This window comes from Mytilus californianus, unplaced genomic scaffold (assembly GCF_021869535.1).
Source record: "Mytilus californianus isolate M0D057914Y unplaced genomic scaffold, xbMytCali1.0.p SCAF_5, whole genome shotgun sequence".
In the NCBI taxonomy this organism is placed as follows: domain Eukaryota; kingdom Metazoa; phylum Mollusca; class Bivalvia; order Mytilida; family Mytilidae; genus Mytilus; species Mytilus californianus.
The window spans coordinates 56,567,020-56,582,338 of record NW_026262701.1 but is presented as its reverse complement, the minus strand read 5'-3'; positions in this window follow the sequence as shown (position 1 = coordinate 56,582,338).

The following is a 15,319-nucleotide window of genomic DNA, read 5'->3' as shown; positions in this document are numbered from 1 at the left end:
TGCGTTCGACAACGATTGTAATTGACAGGATTTGCCAGTTTTCACCCAAAGGTTGACGATCTCTCCGGGTTATTTCGCTTCCTCCGCTTATAGCAAATTGATCAATTTCTTTTTTTTATTTATTAGCCCAAGGCGTTAAAAATTGCGTTGAACTAAAAACAAATCAAGCTGTTGTAAAATTGACGTGAGTCTTTTCATTTATGGGTGATTTGCACAATATTAATCACTTGAACTAGTTTGATCGCTTTCTCTTCAACTGACATGATAAACGAAATAAAGCGGAACTTATGTGTATTCTTGAAACTTACTTTAAAGAGATATTTATTACTCAATTTACATAGTTTCATGTTCGTGTTGAAAATTCTGCCAATTCACATCTTGAACTCTTGCGCTGTAGTTATCGTTCTTTGAAAATATTAATCTTTTGCCTTTTTATTTTTGAAATGTATGTGCTCGTTGTAAAGTTGTATATAATTATTTCTGAAATGCATGATAATGTAATATCCTGTGTTGAAACTTAAAGATGGTATTATTGTTTGACTTTGTTTTCACGGCTATTAATTTCACGAAACAATTTGCATAGCGGGAAACGGGGCGTGATTTACGTTGCCCAGAGCTCGGACGTTAAACTTTGAGCTCCCTACCTGAATTGGGTTAAATATTGGATAAAGAATTAATACAATGTTAATATTGTTAGTGAATAAGTATTACCTATATTCTTATATATTTTAAGTCATAAAGCGATGAAGTTCGCGACTTGAAAATAAACGGACTCTAGGTTTTTACATTGAAAGGGAGTTTGTCCTTAGCTAAAATTGTTATTACTGTTATTTATATATAGTTAATATTTAATACCGGGTCGGGCAAAATTCACTGACACACAGGTTAATTGTTTTTTGTTTTTTGTTTTTTTTGTATTTTGTCAGCTGTACTGATTTATTTATTCGATATTTGTAAATATCCATTTGAATAATTTATATTGATTTTGGATTTCGTGAATAATTTGCCATCATATTCTTTTCTTAAAGTATTCAAACGTCTGACGTAGAAAGTTATAAATGATGATCTTTTAACAAATTTTGCTTTGTGTCCTTATGTAGCTTTGAAATTAAACACTGTTAAAGTATAAACATCTTCCGCATTGCTACCAAACATTTTTGGTTTCATTGACGATGTAGTGCTTTATAAAAAATAGTTACCGTGACTATAATATATAGAAAATATATTTAGCAATAATAAATGTAAACATTGGAAGCATAAACTACGTTGGATTGCAGAACCAAACTTGGTTAGGCTAGTGCACTAAACAAATAACTCTCTGTACTGTCTGGCTTCTTCGGTTCTAAAAGTTTTCTGCTTCTTTTTCGAAAAGAGTTCAAATAAGACGAGATGAATTACAGCGTAATTTGTATTTAAATTTGGTTTTAGCTGAGTTTCAAAAAAGCATTCCTAAGTAAGCATGGTAAGACTGTCCAATCTAGCATAAAATATATTCGACAATACTATTAATTACTATTATCCATACTTAAAGAACATTTTTGATCCAGTCCAGTAATCGGATGACGCACACTGGCATACACTCCTAGCGCAGTATAAAGTTTTTCCACGTTCTCCCTCTTTCATACAGGCATCGTTTACAGATTTTCCTAAAACAGTTTTGATATCGGTATCATTATTAAGGTAGGTTCATTTTGCATAAGCTAGATACAAACAGAAACATGCATCATCTGATGTAACACTAGTAAACATGTTCGCAAAATAACAAGCATAAGAACGATTTTAGAAGGGTAATGTATTCACAATGACTGCAAATACTGTGCGAACATCGATGCGGATATAACATAATACAATTTCGATGATTATTATCGCATGTTTTATTTAATTATTTTAATAGTTTTTTTATTTGTTAATCCCAATTATTAAAGAAAAAACAATAATTTTCGCTGGTTTAATGATAATTAAAAGCAGTCATACATGTTTCTTGTAAAATTATTTAAAAACTTGTCTGTCGGTAAAGATTGTATGTGTAACCTTTTATATATTTTATTTATTATATCTCCAGTGTAGCACATAAACTAACTATTATAGTTACCCGTGTATTTTATAACACCTTTTGATTTGTTTTAGAAAATAGAAAAGCAGGGATGATAATTGGCTTGTTCAATTGGCGCATGCAACATCTAAATACAATCGTATCCAAGAATGCAGGACTACAAGTTTGATATTATGAAGGAAAAAGAATGATAACTCAAACTTAATACTGGTCTTTGTAGCACACGTAAATGTTCCCTGAAACATATTTCTGTAGAAGTTATGTTAAAGTAATTAAAACATGACTGTAGGTTTTTATGTACTTTTAAATGTAAATTATTTGTTTTTTATAGGTGAGAAAAATACTATAATGATAACAACAAAGGGTTTAAAAAAATGAATTACCATTTCAAATTAAGATTCTAAGTTGGTCCGTAAAAACTTATACACGACAAAAAATTAAAACACTTTACATATTTCATGCGTCCGAAGCGCTTTTATGGATTTATCTTCACCAGGAACGCTCAAAGCCGAATGTTTGAAAGACTAAAATGTATAAGAAACAAAATGTTTGGACAACAATATGACAAAAAAGACCTAAACATAAAAGCCAAATCCATCTAACTTTGCCTGATTGAGTTGAAACCTTAGACAATGTGTCCTTTCAGGGCGTCTGTGTTGAATTTTCAAATGATTATGAAAGTAATACAAAACGCTCCCTTAATGTGATTTATTGTCTTTGGAATACTACTGTCTCGATAGTTAGTTATGTAATCTAAAATATAAAGAAGTCACAAAAACACAAATACGGTAATGATATTTATATAATTAATAAAACACCCGACATTTAAGTGAGAAAAAAACAATATGATCTCTTGAAAAGACCAATTTAATAATTTTTACATTACACCTTTTGATAATTCTAGAGTTAGATGAACGTATTGGGACATGATGTCTCAGTAAAATATATGTGTGGGCTGGCACATGAAATTCCGGTATAAGGCAATGTAAACATGAACACATAAAAATGCATATCTCACTTGAGGAACATTTGGAGTTATCCCAGTACTCTGATTCTGGACACTGACAGAGTGATTCCCTACATTCAAGATATTCTGCACATTCGATAGAATAACTACAAGAGAGAGTGTCCATCGAAATGTTCTGCAATATAAAATGTGCTGTCTATTCCAACTTCAAGTAATAATGATATTTATCACAAAAGGAATTATACAGTTTTTAACAAAAAAATATAAAATTTGACGGCATTGGATGCCGAAAGACTTGTATATTTATGTTGTAATCATACAATGACAACGTATATCCAAATATTTTGTTTGAAGTAACAAGATATTGTCTCAATTACAGGTTGATGATTGTTAAAGAGAATATTGGAAGAGTGAGGAGATTTTATTTTACTCAATGCAACCTATGAGATATTAGTTCTTTTTTTCCATGGAAGAATTTGCAACATTGTCAGTTCTTTACACATCTTGCAGTAGATAAAGAATAATCAAGTTTGGAAGCTTAATCTAAATTAAAGGCACCAATACAATTTTTCATGATGTTAAAAGAATACAATGTATGTACGTAAACAGTTTGCCTATATTTCGTGTATAATCAGCATAAAAGACTTTTTCACCACTGAATCTTTAGGAATACATATATTCCCACCCTCGAAATCTAAATTGTAAATTTTAAACAATATTGGCAAGTGTTTCGTTTTATACTCAAATTAGAAGAGTTGTCTTGCGAGGAAAATGTTATATCTTACTCGATGTAGTAGTAGAAATTCATGTAAGCATTTTTTTTCACTTCAATATAAAAATAAGGTGATGTGGTATGATTACCGATAAGACAACTATCCACCAAAGCTCACATGTAGTGGATGTAAGTAATATGAACAAACATACGGCCTTCAACAATGAGAAAAAGCCATATCGATTATTCGGAGAATAAAAACTAGTACTTACTAAATATGCATTTGCTTTCATTCCAAAATAAATCAATAGGACATTGACATTCTCCATCCTCACACAAAAAATTTCATCCACATTCGTTTGATTTCGTGCATGTGTCATTAGATTTCTTTTCTGTAAAATAGTATTAATGGTAATTGCAACAAGTATTTATCAATTAATTTTAGAATTAAAAATATCGATTTATTTTATAGATTTTGTAAATAAATTTATTTTCTAATTAGTTGTTTATGTTGTACGAAACATGTGTATTGTCTCATGTTGTTTGTGGTGGATTTGTCCATTCTTTTTGATTTCTTGTGCATGTATGGTCATATATATTTCCATGTATGTTCAATCATTTATACATGTACATTCCTCATTTGTATTAATTTTTGATTTGAATAGTTCATAATAAAGGTTAATGCAGTGTTAGGCTCTCCGGACGCAGCAAATTTATAAAGTGTATATAATAGAAAAGAAAGCATGTGGAATATATATTTTCATTTTGCTCTCTGTGACATAATGCAATATTTAAACTCATTTGAAAAAATAGATACTTCCTGTTCAATCATCTTGATTTCTTTTTTTTTTTTAGATTTTCGATTTGCGTTTTAATAGATGGTCATATTTCAATATGTAAGATATTGATGAACGATTTTTTTTTAGATTTGGTAGATATACACTGATAAAGTGTTTAAACGTTGATATCAGAAATACTTCTACTAAGGTTAGTTTAACAACCTTGACTACCCATGAGGGTCTCGAACCTTCTGTAATTATGTATATATATGGCAGAATAAGTTCTTAGTTGTTCTCACACAGAGAAACTATATGATGGAATTAGAAGGAGAAGGGCTGGTAAGAAAGTCGTGTGTGGTGCCAATGCGACGTCAAAGAAAACGAAGATGAACTATAAAATTGTGCCAGAATAACACAATGTGAGTCATTCTAAAGAAAAGCAATTGATCTCATTTTGCAACATCATAAAACAAAAACCTAGTTATCAGACAGCAACCCATGACAACCACTGGTTTATAAGCTACGACAGATTTATTACGAATGTCATGGTTAAACCAATTGTGGGCGCTCAACATCTCCATAACCTAGGACACTGATGTAACTGCAGAACTGAATACCAACGAGAGGTGAAAGATACCAAAGGGCCATTAAGACTTATGAGTCAAACATGAACAACGTCATGGCTAAAAAAGTAAAACGGTCAACATACAAACAAATAGAACACAAAACACAACATAGACAACCAAACTAAAGACTGAGAAACACGAACCCTACCAACAATTTGGGGTGATCTCAGGTGCTCCAGAAAGGTAAGCATATTCTGCTCAATATGTGACATCCGTCGTGTTGTTCATGTTAGTACAAACTCAGTAATAAGTCTAAATCGGTAGGTCACATTCGGGGAAAAGGGGAAGGGATTGTAGTGACGACGATAGGAATATATCCGCTATCATCTGTGAAACAGATATTCCACAACCATGATTACGGTCAACTAAATCGTGATATCGTTCGTTATTACGAAGGGATGATTTCAACTTCGCCACTTAGAACTCTTGATTGTATAGCTTTATTGTGAGCAGCAACACTATATCATGGAAATCGTGATAGGAAATACAATCACTAGAATATCAACTGGGGTACTTACACTCCGTATGCATGCGCTGATGGAATTTTGCTACATAGAAATGGAAATTTCACAATTGGGAAGCTGAAATCACCACCTTTTTCGAGAAATTTGTTGTCAAGGGACCTCATTGTCAATGTCGAGATGTAAGTCAAGATATCAAATCCGATAGGATAGATGCGTCTATCATAGTTACGAACATTTTGAATTATTTAGTGAGATATATTCATCTTGAAAAACTGTAAAATCAGTTACAAATTAATTCCAATTTGCATACATCACTCTTAATTGTTCCTGTAGGTGATTAGGGTTTTCTTTCTTTCACAATAATTATAACTTACTAGTTACACAGATATTCCCATTCCAGTAGTTTATCTGTGCACATTGACAGGTACCATATATACAGAACAATGTTGACCCGCATTCTGTAGTAAGCTTACATTTAGATTTAAAACTTTTCTCTAAAAAAAAGTAATAGACGTATTAAAAGAATATTTAAGCTGTCAGTGGCGGTTGCATATAAAATCTAATTAAATTGAAAAATGTTTATCTCTTATGTTGCCTAAATTTATGACTGTTGTTCCAATCTCTACTTACAACCTTCCTAACCCCTTTTCTACATTTATGCAGTCTGCGTATGACTATGTAAGCTCATTTTATCAAATTGTAGAATAAACTTTATATGATCTTAGATTTGAAAATTATGTTAATGTTTTAGTAATTTAAAAAGATCTCATTTGCTATACATTTTAGTTCTGAGTTTGTGCTTAGCATAGAAATTAGTGAATGAAATTCAAATGTAAATCATCATTTATTTTTATGAGAAATTAGCAATCTTCTTGGTTTAAATATAGTATGACGTAAATAAACCGGATATACAGTATAAATTCCTAATTCTTCAATTCAAACATATATTTTATTACCTCCAATGCAGTTGGTGCCATTCCAGATGTGGTTTTTGCAACACTGGCATTGTCCATTGACACAAATCAGCTTTCCACTACATTGATGTGTCGCTTCGCACGAAGTATTGATATTTAGTCCTTTACAAAACAGAAAGAAATTATAGCTTACGTTAAACGTGAACGTAAAAGTATGACAAGATGTCAATATTGAAATAAATCTATAGGCCAAATATTTTGATCATAATGCGCTGTCATTAGCTATCACTACAAAAGTCTAAAAGTCTGAAAAGACCAGTTTTTGTCTTGATTTGCATGAACTTTTACTCGACATTCTCCAAAAGTATGACTCGTGTCTTAATTTTTCTTGACAAATTCTCATTTATATTAAATTTGTATGAAATTTACTCGACATATTCTCGACATTCAGAATATGGTCTTAAAATTTCTTGACAAATTCTTGACATTTGAATACTGTCTTGATATTTCTCGACATATTCTCGACATTCTTATTTTTTCTCAGTATGGCTTGACATATTCTGAACATTTTGAATTGTGTCTTAAATTTACTTGACAGTTCTGAGTTTTACAAATCATGACCAATATTCATGATATAACTTTAATCTTTATTTCTCTTTATATGATATACTGTTGTTCCAAGTTACACTTCTTACAACAAAAACAAAAGTTGGGCATGTAAAATAATTGAAAATTTGGGTATATAAATATTTTTACAAATGCCAATATGGCTATGAAATCTAAAGTATAAAATAATTCAAATGTTGGTGTGTTGATATAAAATAATTTGAATGTGCGTTTTTAAATAATTACAAATTTTGATTCCTAAATCTTATAAATTAAATGATTAAAACCAATCATGCTGTAGACATATTTCATTCTACATTCATAATATTCAATGCTGATATGGTAAATAATTATTATACCAAAATGTGGTTTATATAAATAGCAAATAATGATGATATACAAATCATTCATTTAACAGAAGAAAAATTTGTGTAATGTCATCTGTTGGAATATATATATTAAGTATTACACATGGACAGGATGTTCCCCATAAAATTAAGGTATTCCACACCCAAGAGTACACGCAACTGTCAAATAGAAATTACTGCTTTACCTGTAATCAGCCATACAACTTATCAGTTGACCGAACATGCCACTACAATTTAAAAAGTTTGTTGATAGATGAAAATGAAAATCATCATTTTGATGAAAAAAAATTGAATTAAAATGGATTTTTTTCATCAAAATTATGAAGTTAATTATTTTAACATAAAAACAAATTGAATAATTCCCAAAGATTAAAAGAAAATTATTATCTACTCCAGGAATAATAAAAAAAAATGTATTTATAATGGGTTCCATCAATGATTTCTATAGAATTCATTGGTCTTATGAAATGGATCTCAAACAGAAATGCACAATATAGTTCTAAACATTCGTTTTCTTTTCAGGAAGGAGTTATCACAAATATTTATTTTTTAAAAAAATATAAAATTCAACACTAAAATTTGAATAAAAAATGTTTTTGGGTTGTTCTAAAAAATGAATAAGGTTTTGAATCAAGATGGGAACAAATTCTTTAACCTAAACGAAAGCCCCCCCCCCCCCCCCCCCCCCCCCTCTTTTTTTATCCACATAAACCCAAAAGATGAATTGTGGGGTCCAAAAGAGACAAATGGTCACATTTTAAAACTGCCTATAAGACACCTATTTTAGTAAAGCAAATTTGACTGGCAGTTTTGCGAACGGCAAAAATCTAAATGCTGTTTGTTAGTAACTTTGACTTATATTCCAAGTGAAAACAATTAATTGAATGTTTAATAAAAATAAATCAAAATTAAACTACATGGGGAATTATTCAGGGTATTCCAACTTAGTTGCACCAAAAGGGTATCTTACTATACCAAATTGATCCTTGACTCTTCAAAGTTTAGTTTAGCCATAATAAAAAGTAGTAAAATAACAGCAATAGAATGTCATAAACAGTGCAGAATAAGTCTGTTCACATTTCAGGCCAGACATATTCAGACATTATTAAGAATCAAGAATATGTCAAGACAGATCGAGACAAATTTAAGACAGTCAAGAATTGGTCGAGACTCATCCAGACTCTTATCAGATGATACAGGAAGTGTCGAGAAATTTTAAGACAATGTTCATACTGTCAAGACACTTGTCAAGAAAAATCAAGACCCTTCTTAGACAAATTCATACTATGTCAAGAATTTTTAAAAATTATTTAGACAAATTAAGAATGTCGAGTAAAAATTCATGCAAATTCAGACAAAAACTGGTCTTTTCAGACTTTTTGACTTTTGTAGTGTATGTTTCCTAACAATCTTCCGCCTCTTTCCCACTGTAGCTTTTCATGGTATTTATTTATTTTAGAAAGGTTTTATCGATACTCACATTAACAGTTTGGAACATGAACATGCATTTTTAAGTTTTCAAATATATTTTTTAAATTATCATTTAACATTAATAAAGACAGGGTTAATGCGCACTTTCTATGATTTGTTTTGCATGTAACCTAATTTAAAGACGACACACAATATAGGACAACACAACTGTATCAGTTCTATATTGGCAGACTACATGCAAGTTCTGTGAAAGTTTTTCTATTATTAGCTACAAAACATGAACGAGCGTTAATTGAAGTTGTATGGTCTTTTATTCATTTACATGTGTCTGCCTTACTGTCGTAATATATAAAAAATACAGATATAAATGAGTTTTTGATAATACTATAGTTCAGGGAAAGCTTGGACGCGACCTAGAATTCTGAGTGGGTCAATCGTTTAATTAAAATTCATGCGAGATTTTGCGAGATTTGGATGAACTGGGGGCAAAGTTATTTGGTACAAATCAATATTCGATGTTAAAGACCGGACTTGGGGTATAAATAGCTGCCAATGAAAAAGATCATGGTTTCTTAGGTTTTCTTCAGTTTTCAAAATTAGAGCACATTTTTTCAAATATTACTTTCAACAATTTTTTTATTCACATGAAATTTAGCCCTCAAGGAGGAACAACAACAACACACCTATTCACAAAAAATTGCTGAAAAATAACTTGTATTTGAAGAAATATCAAGGTTGTAAATACTCAAGGGGCAAGATTTTCAAATTTTGAATTTCCCAGACTGACAGATGAAGGCGGAGCTTTTATTGTTATTGTTTACACGGGAAGAAGGAAATACCATGCTTTCCTGCATATCAGCATGCTGATAACAAATCAGCTAACCTTAGAGGCAGGAGAACTATTAGCATCCGATTTACAAACACCAAATGATTCATCATGTCAATTAAATATATTTCTAATCAGCACTTATATTTCTGAGTTATTATTCCCACATGTGACGCCCGCCTTTTTCCCGTTTACCTGTGAAGTCGTTGAGTGTCATCTGTTTTTTTTGTTTGTTTATGTTTATGTTTAATAAAGTAAAAAAAAATAAAGTGAAGAATTTCGAGACCTAGTGTTTGAAAATTATGGGAGAAAATTGGGAAAGAAATTTGAAGGAAACTTGAAATTTACCTTGCAAATAACCAAAACGAAATGTTTGATAAAGAAGGAACAAGGGTCTACAAGTCCCTGGAAGCTTCCAAGAACTTTGAGGAAGTTTATGTGCAGAAATATCATCTTTTGAGATTGAGAATAATTTCCTGATACATGCTGACGTAATGGCATTAATTGCCAAAACAGTATATCATTCAACGGTACTATACATAATTTATTCTCTTTGGCATGTGTCGGGCGGATATAGATAAACAATTTAACCCATGTGATTGTCATGAAAAACGGAGCTTTTTGAAAAGTTGTTGCTTGTCATAACACAAAGTCGATATCATGAATGATATTATGCGAAGTATTCAATAAAATAAAACCATGGATTCATAAATGTTATGTTTTCAATATTGTATAAAAAGTCTGATCGTTTAACCTTGGAACAGTAAATACGTTCCTTGTTCAACCCATAATAAAAAAGTTCCCATAAAAACAAACAGCTACAGGTCGTCGTATGGAATTAAACTCTTAGCAAAAAAGCCACACCCACTAATAAGCTATACAATGTCTTGACTCGGACTGTTGCATTTTGAACAAACAAGTGAAAAGTCCAGCGCAACATAGAACAAAACAGTTTCAACATTTATGTATTATCATCGTCATCTTGACCGGCATGGATATGCATTTTACTTGCAACTGGACGATTAAACAAAACGATTATTGATGACTGCATGAAAAACTTTAACCTCAGACAAAACCTGAATTTAACTGTTAAGGAAAAACGAAGTCCATCTAGTAGTATAATACGGAAAAATGAAAATAAATATTTGCAAAATTTTGCCCTGGATACTGTATTTTGGACATAAAGAAGCTTCTGTCCCAATTTCCCGAAATTCCATTATGTTTGACAAGGATTTTGATGTAAAACAAAACTTTAACCACAGACTGAACCTAAATGCTGACGCAGTCGGTGTTAACACTGACGACGGAATCTAGGATCGCCAAGTCTCGCTTACGCGAAATAAATTTCGCAAGCTTGACAAAAAGAAGGATGTATGTCAAAAGATCCAAGTAGGCAGTTATTTCACTCATAAATCTTGAAGATCTCCTTGTTTTCGACAAGACGACAATCATTGTTTTTTTTTTTTTTTGTCTAGGGGGGGGGGGATACTTTTTTCTAAATTAATTGTAATATTACAATATTTTTTTTTCACATTTATTATCATTTTTCTACCTATTAACGTGAATTTTGTGACACAAAAATAAATATACAACAGCACTGTTCATTAAAAGTATGTGATCAAATGCCTAACTATATATTTGTGTGAATATTTACTTTTTGAAGATATAAAAAAAATATATAAAGTATCTTTTATTCTGTTTAAGATCTTATAAAATCTCATTGAAATTAATTAGATATTCTGCATACTATATTATGTATGCTTCACGATAAGACAAGATAAAATGCTGAACGACCAAGATCCCCCTCCTTTCAAAATTGTCAATATCTGATGCATTGAATTAAGCACAACAATACCTTTATGTAAATTTAATACACGCATGCAATCAGGGCTAGTATTTTGAACATATGTTTTAACGGTAACTGTCAGAACATGATTATAATTATTAAGGGTATATTAATTTTGTCCAACTGTCGCCTGGTGAGATTAATAGTTTAAGGTAAAACTTTATGATACCATATGGCCTAGGTGTTGATTGACTTTTATTTTTATGACCTAAGATATGGTAATGAAATAGCACCCGTAACTTATTGAATGTATCTGCTAAGTGAACATCACAGCATGAATCTGTCCATTTTTGCGTGAAGGTGACACGCAAAGTCAGGTGACATATCAAACCGTTTCCTTTGTAATTAAGATTAATTAACATAGCGGTCAAAATAGTCTGTTTTAATCTGTCAGTGTAATCAATCACTTTTTATAAAAAATCTGATTACAGTAATAACCATGCCGATCTGATAAATCAATAAACTGATAATGCCCCCAGTTCACCAAATCTCGTATCTAATTAGTCGATAACGCAAAATCACGATCGAGCTTGCACATGCGCATTGTTACCCTGAACTAGAGTATTCTGAAAAAAATTCGATACACCGTTTGCTATTCAATTAATTGATAATAAAAACAAATTTAAAAAAAAAATTGACCGCAATTTATTAATCAATAATATAAATAACATACACATCAATTGTTGTTCGAAACAAAAACAAACTACAAACAATCCATGCATTAAACAAGAGAGGACTTTCTATTGCTCTAGAATTCCACCACTACTGTCAGGAATAAAGTTTAAATATTTCTCAAATGATAAACAGCTACTTAAAACATTGAAATATAGAACATAATTATAAACCTGAATCGAATGTTTTCTTTAAGCAAATCACATGACTTTTGCATAATATATAATTTTTTATACTTAAAGACATACAATTTTGCTATTATCGATTTTGACGTTAACTTGCAAACTTACTATTAAGTACTTGTATGCCCGTCTCACCTGTATATATTCCAGAATCTAAGTCACTACTATTAACCGTAGAACTAATTTTCAGTGTATTTCCATATGCTGACATCCAGAGCAGCAAAAATAGCAGCATATTACACGACGGTAACATTTTGAATATCTGGTGGTAATGCCAGTTAATAGATGAGTCAAGATGTTGCACCAGAAAGAACGTAAAGTCTCATGATATCAAAACAACACTTGTGAGAAGTACGTTATTACTTTCCAATGATGAGGCACATAAGGGGCTTTATTCATTGGAAACAAAATTGTGCGGAAAATAAGATGTTTTTTTGGTTATATGATTAATTTTTAACTATCAGTTTATAGATTAATAACGAATATCTACAGAAATGTTTTTTTTTTAAATAAATGCGCCAACCTATCAAACCTATCATGGACAATATTGTAACTGTTAGTACAAGTGCCTCGTGATTTACAATAATACTGGGAAGAAGAAAGTGTACAAGGACAAGCGAAGAGTGTCTTATTTAGCGTTCACTTAAGAGTCATTCTCTGTAAGCATTAAAATCATGTGGAAATGACATGTCACAGAATTGGTTCAAAATATTTTGTAAAAATGTTCTGAGATATACTGAAATAAACATCATGTTCCACATAAAATTTTGTGGTAACGGCTTGAACACTTTTTGGTCAACTTTTGTATATAAAAAAGGCTAAAAATGTGCAATTACAATTGAATGTATATGGCCTTTTAGAGCATAAAAAAGAAAATTGTGTTTGTTGTTATAACTAAGTATGGTTATGACATATTTAAAACATGTATTTTGAAAACTTTACTATTTAGCAGTTATGTCAAGAACCTATCCCCCAAAAGAGTCAAATTCCTGGTGTATTGGGAGTCCCAGTTTACCCTGTTTTGAAAGCTTTGAGAATTTTCAACCCAGATTTTCCTGATACGGCTAAAATAAAATTTTAAAAGTTTAAACATTGATAAATTAAAATTCAAAAAATTGGGAGGGGTATATTTGAAACTTTCCGGAATTCGATTTTTTCGAAACCATATTTTTCGAAATTACTGTTACAATCAGAATATTGAAATTAACGTTAACACGAATGCTTTATTTGTCTGGAAATACTTAATTCTGATCTCATAAAGTATAAATGTTCTCAAATCAAATATAACAACTGTTAAATTTTTAAATCTTAATTAAAAGTCCCTTTAAGTTACCTCTGTGTAGTAGGAGTAGCTTCCCCTAAATAACTCTTCAGACAAGAAGACACAAATGTTTTATGTATGTCTACAGAAAACAAATCCACATAGGACAATGACAAAATGTATTCCAAAGTACTATACACACAATAGAATGTGATGTGTTTGCCAATTGAGGTTTAACCATAAACAAGACTGTTGAAAACATTCCAGGTGCTCTACTCAACTTGTGAAATTGAAATCATTTCATCAATCGGATATTTTGATAATTGATAAATTTTTAACTGAATTCAGTGAAGAGTGAAGTAGATATTTTACCAAACTATTTGGAAATGTCTGATTTTTCCGAAATGTTTGTTTAACACATTCCCAACAATTGTTCAAGCAAAATGGAGAAAAGAAATGGGGGAATCTGTGCATGGTATCCAGAACAATCGGTACACACCCAAATGTAGATCATTCAAAGAAGGGGTCGGGTCTAGCATTACCTGCTGTGAACCTGGTGGAAAAGAAAATGTTCTAAACGCCTGTCAGAAAGAGACGTACTTGTGACACCAAAACAATATTGAGTCATTTTAGCTCTTTGCACTCGGTAAGTAAAAAAATATTTTTCCTGAAATTATTGATGTGGGGTGGGGACGAGGAAGTGCCCCGACTACCCCCTTCCCCCAAAGCCGAGATCACCATTATCATTGAAACCTGTAATACAGAACCCAATTTACAATTTTCTGTATTAGCCATTCAATAGTATTTAAACAGTGTCTTAACTTGAATGTATGTATATTATGTATTGGACAGATATTCACATGTATATTGAAATACATATTTGTATATGTTGCAGTACATGTCACGCTATTCAAAGCTTCAAATTTAATTGAATTACATTCATAGCGACTAAAGCGCTGTGATTTGTCAAGTAATCTCCCATGCGAAATATCAGTGCTTATTTCACCCTAGATAGTAGCACAACAATTTTGTTGTCGACTTTGTCAAGCGATACAAACAGCTGGTTTATTGAGTATCTTAATTCAAATCAATGTACAAAAGTACAAATGTAATACATGTCTTAACAGAATAACACGTAACTATTGAATTATCATACTGAAAATTTATATTTTGTAACTTAAAATGTTATTAATTTATTAGGACACTCATATGCTATACTAAATGGACAGGGTCTTTGCATGTTACACTAAACATGATGTCATAAAAATCAGTAAAAGGAGCGTTTCCTACATGTATGTTTGTTTAAGACACATATCAGTTAAATTCATAAAATGATTTGAAATTATTTGTTAATTGTTAATCATGACAATATCATATATTTAAATTCTCTTTTTCATGACTAAATGTCAATCAATAGTTTACACAAATGTTGCTGAAACTAAAATGTACATGTGCACTTTTTACTGTATGCATGGTAACTAATCATTTTTTCTTTTTTCCAGCTTCTTGTTTATCATGAATAGTCCAAAGTAAAGAAATGAATGAAATACCCCATATGTCATGTATATGTAGACATGCATTCAATGGCAGGTATGTATAACATTATTTTTTT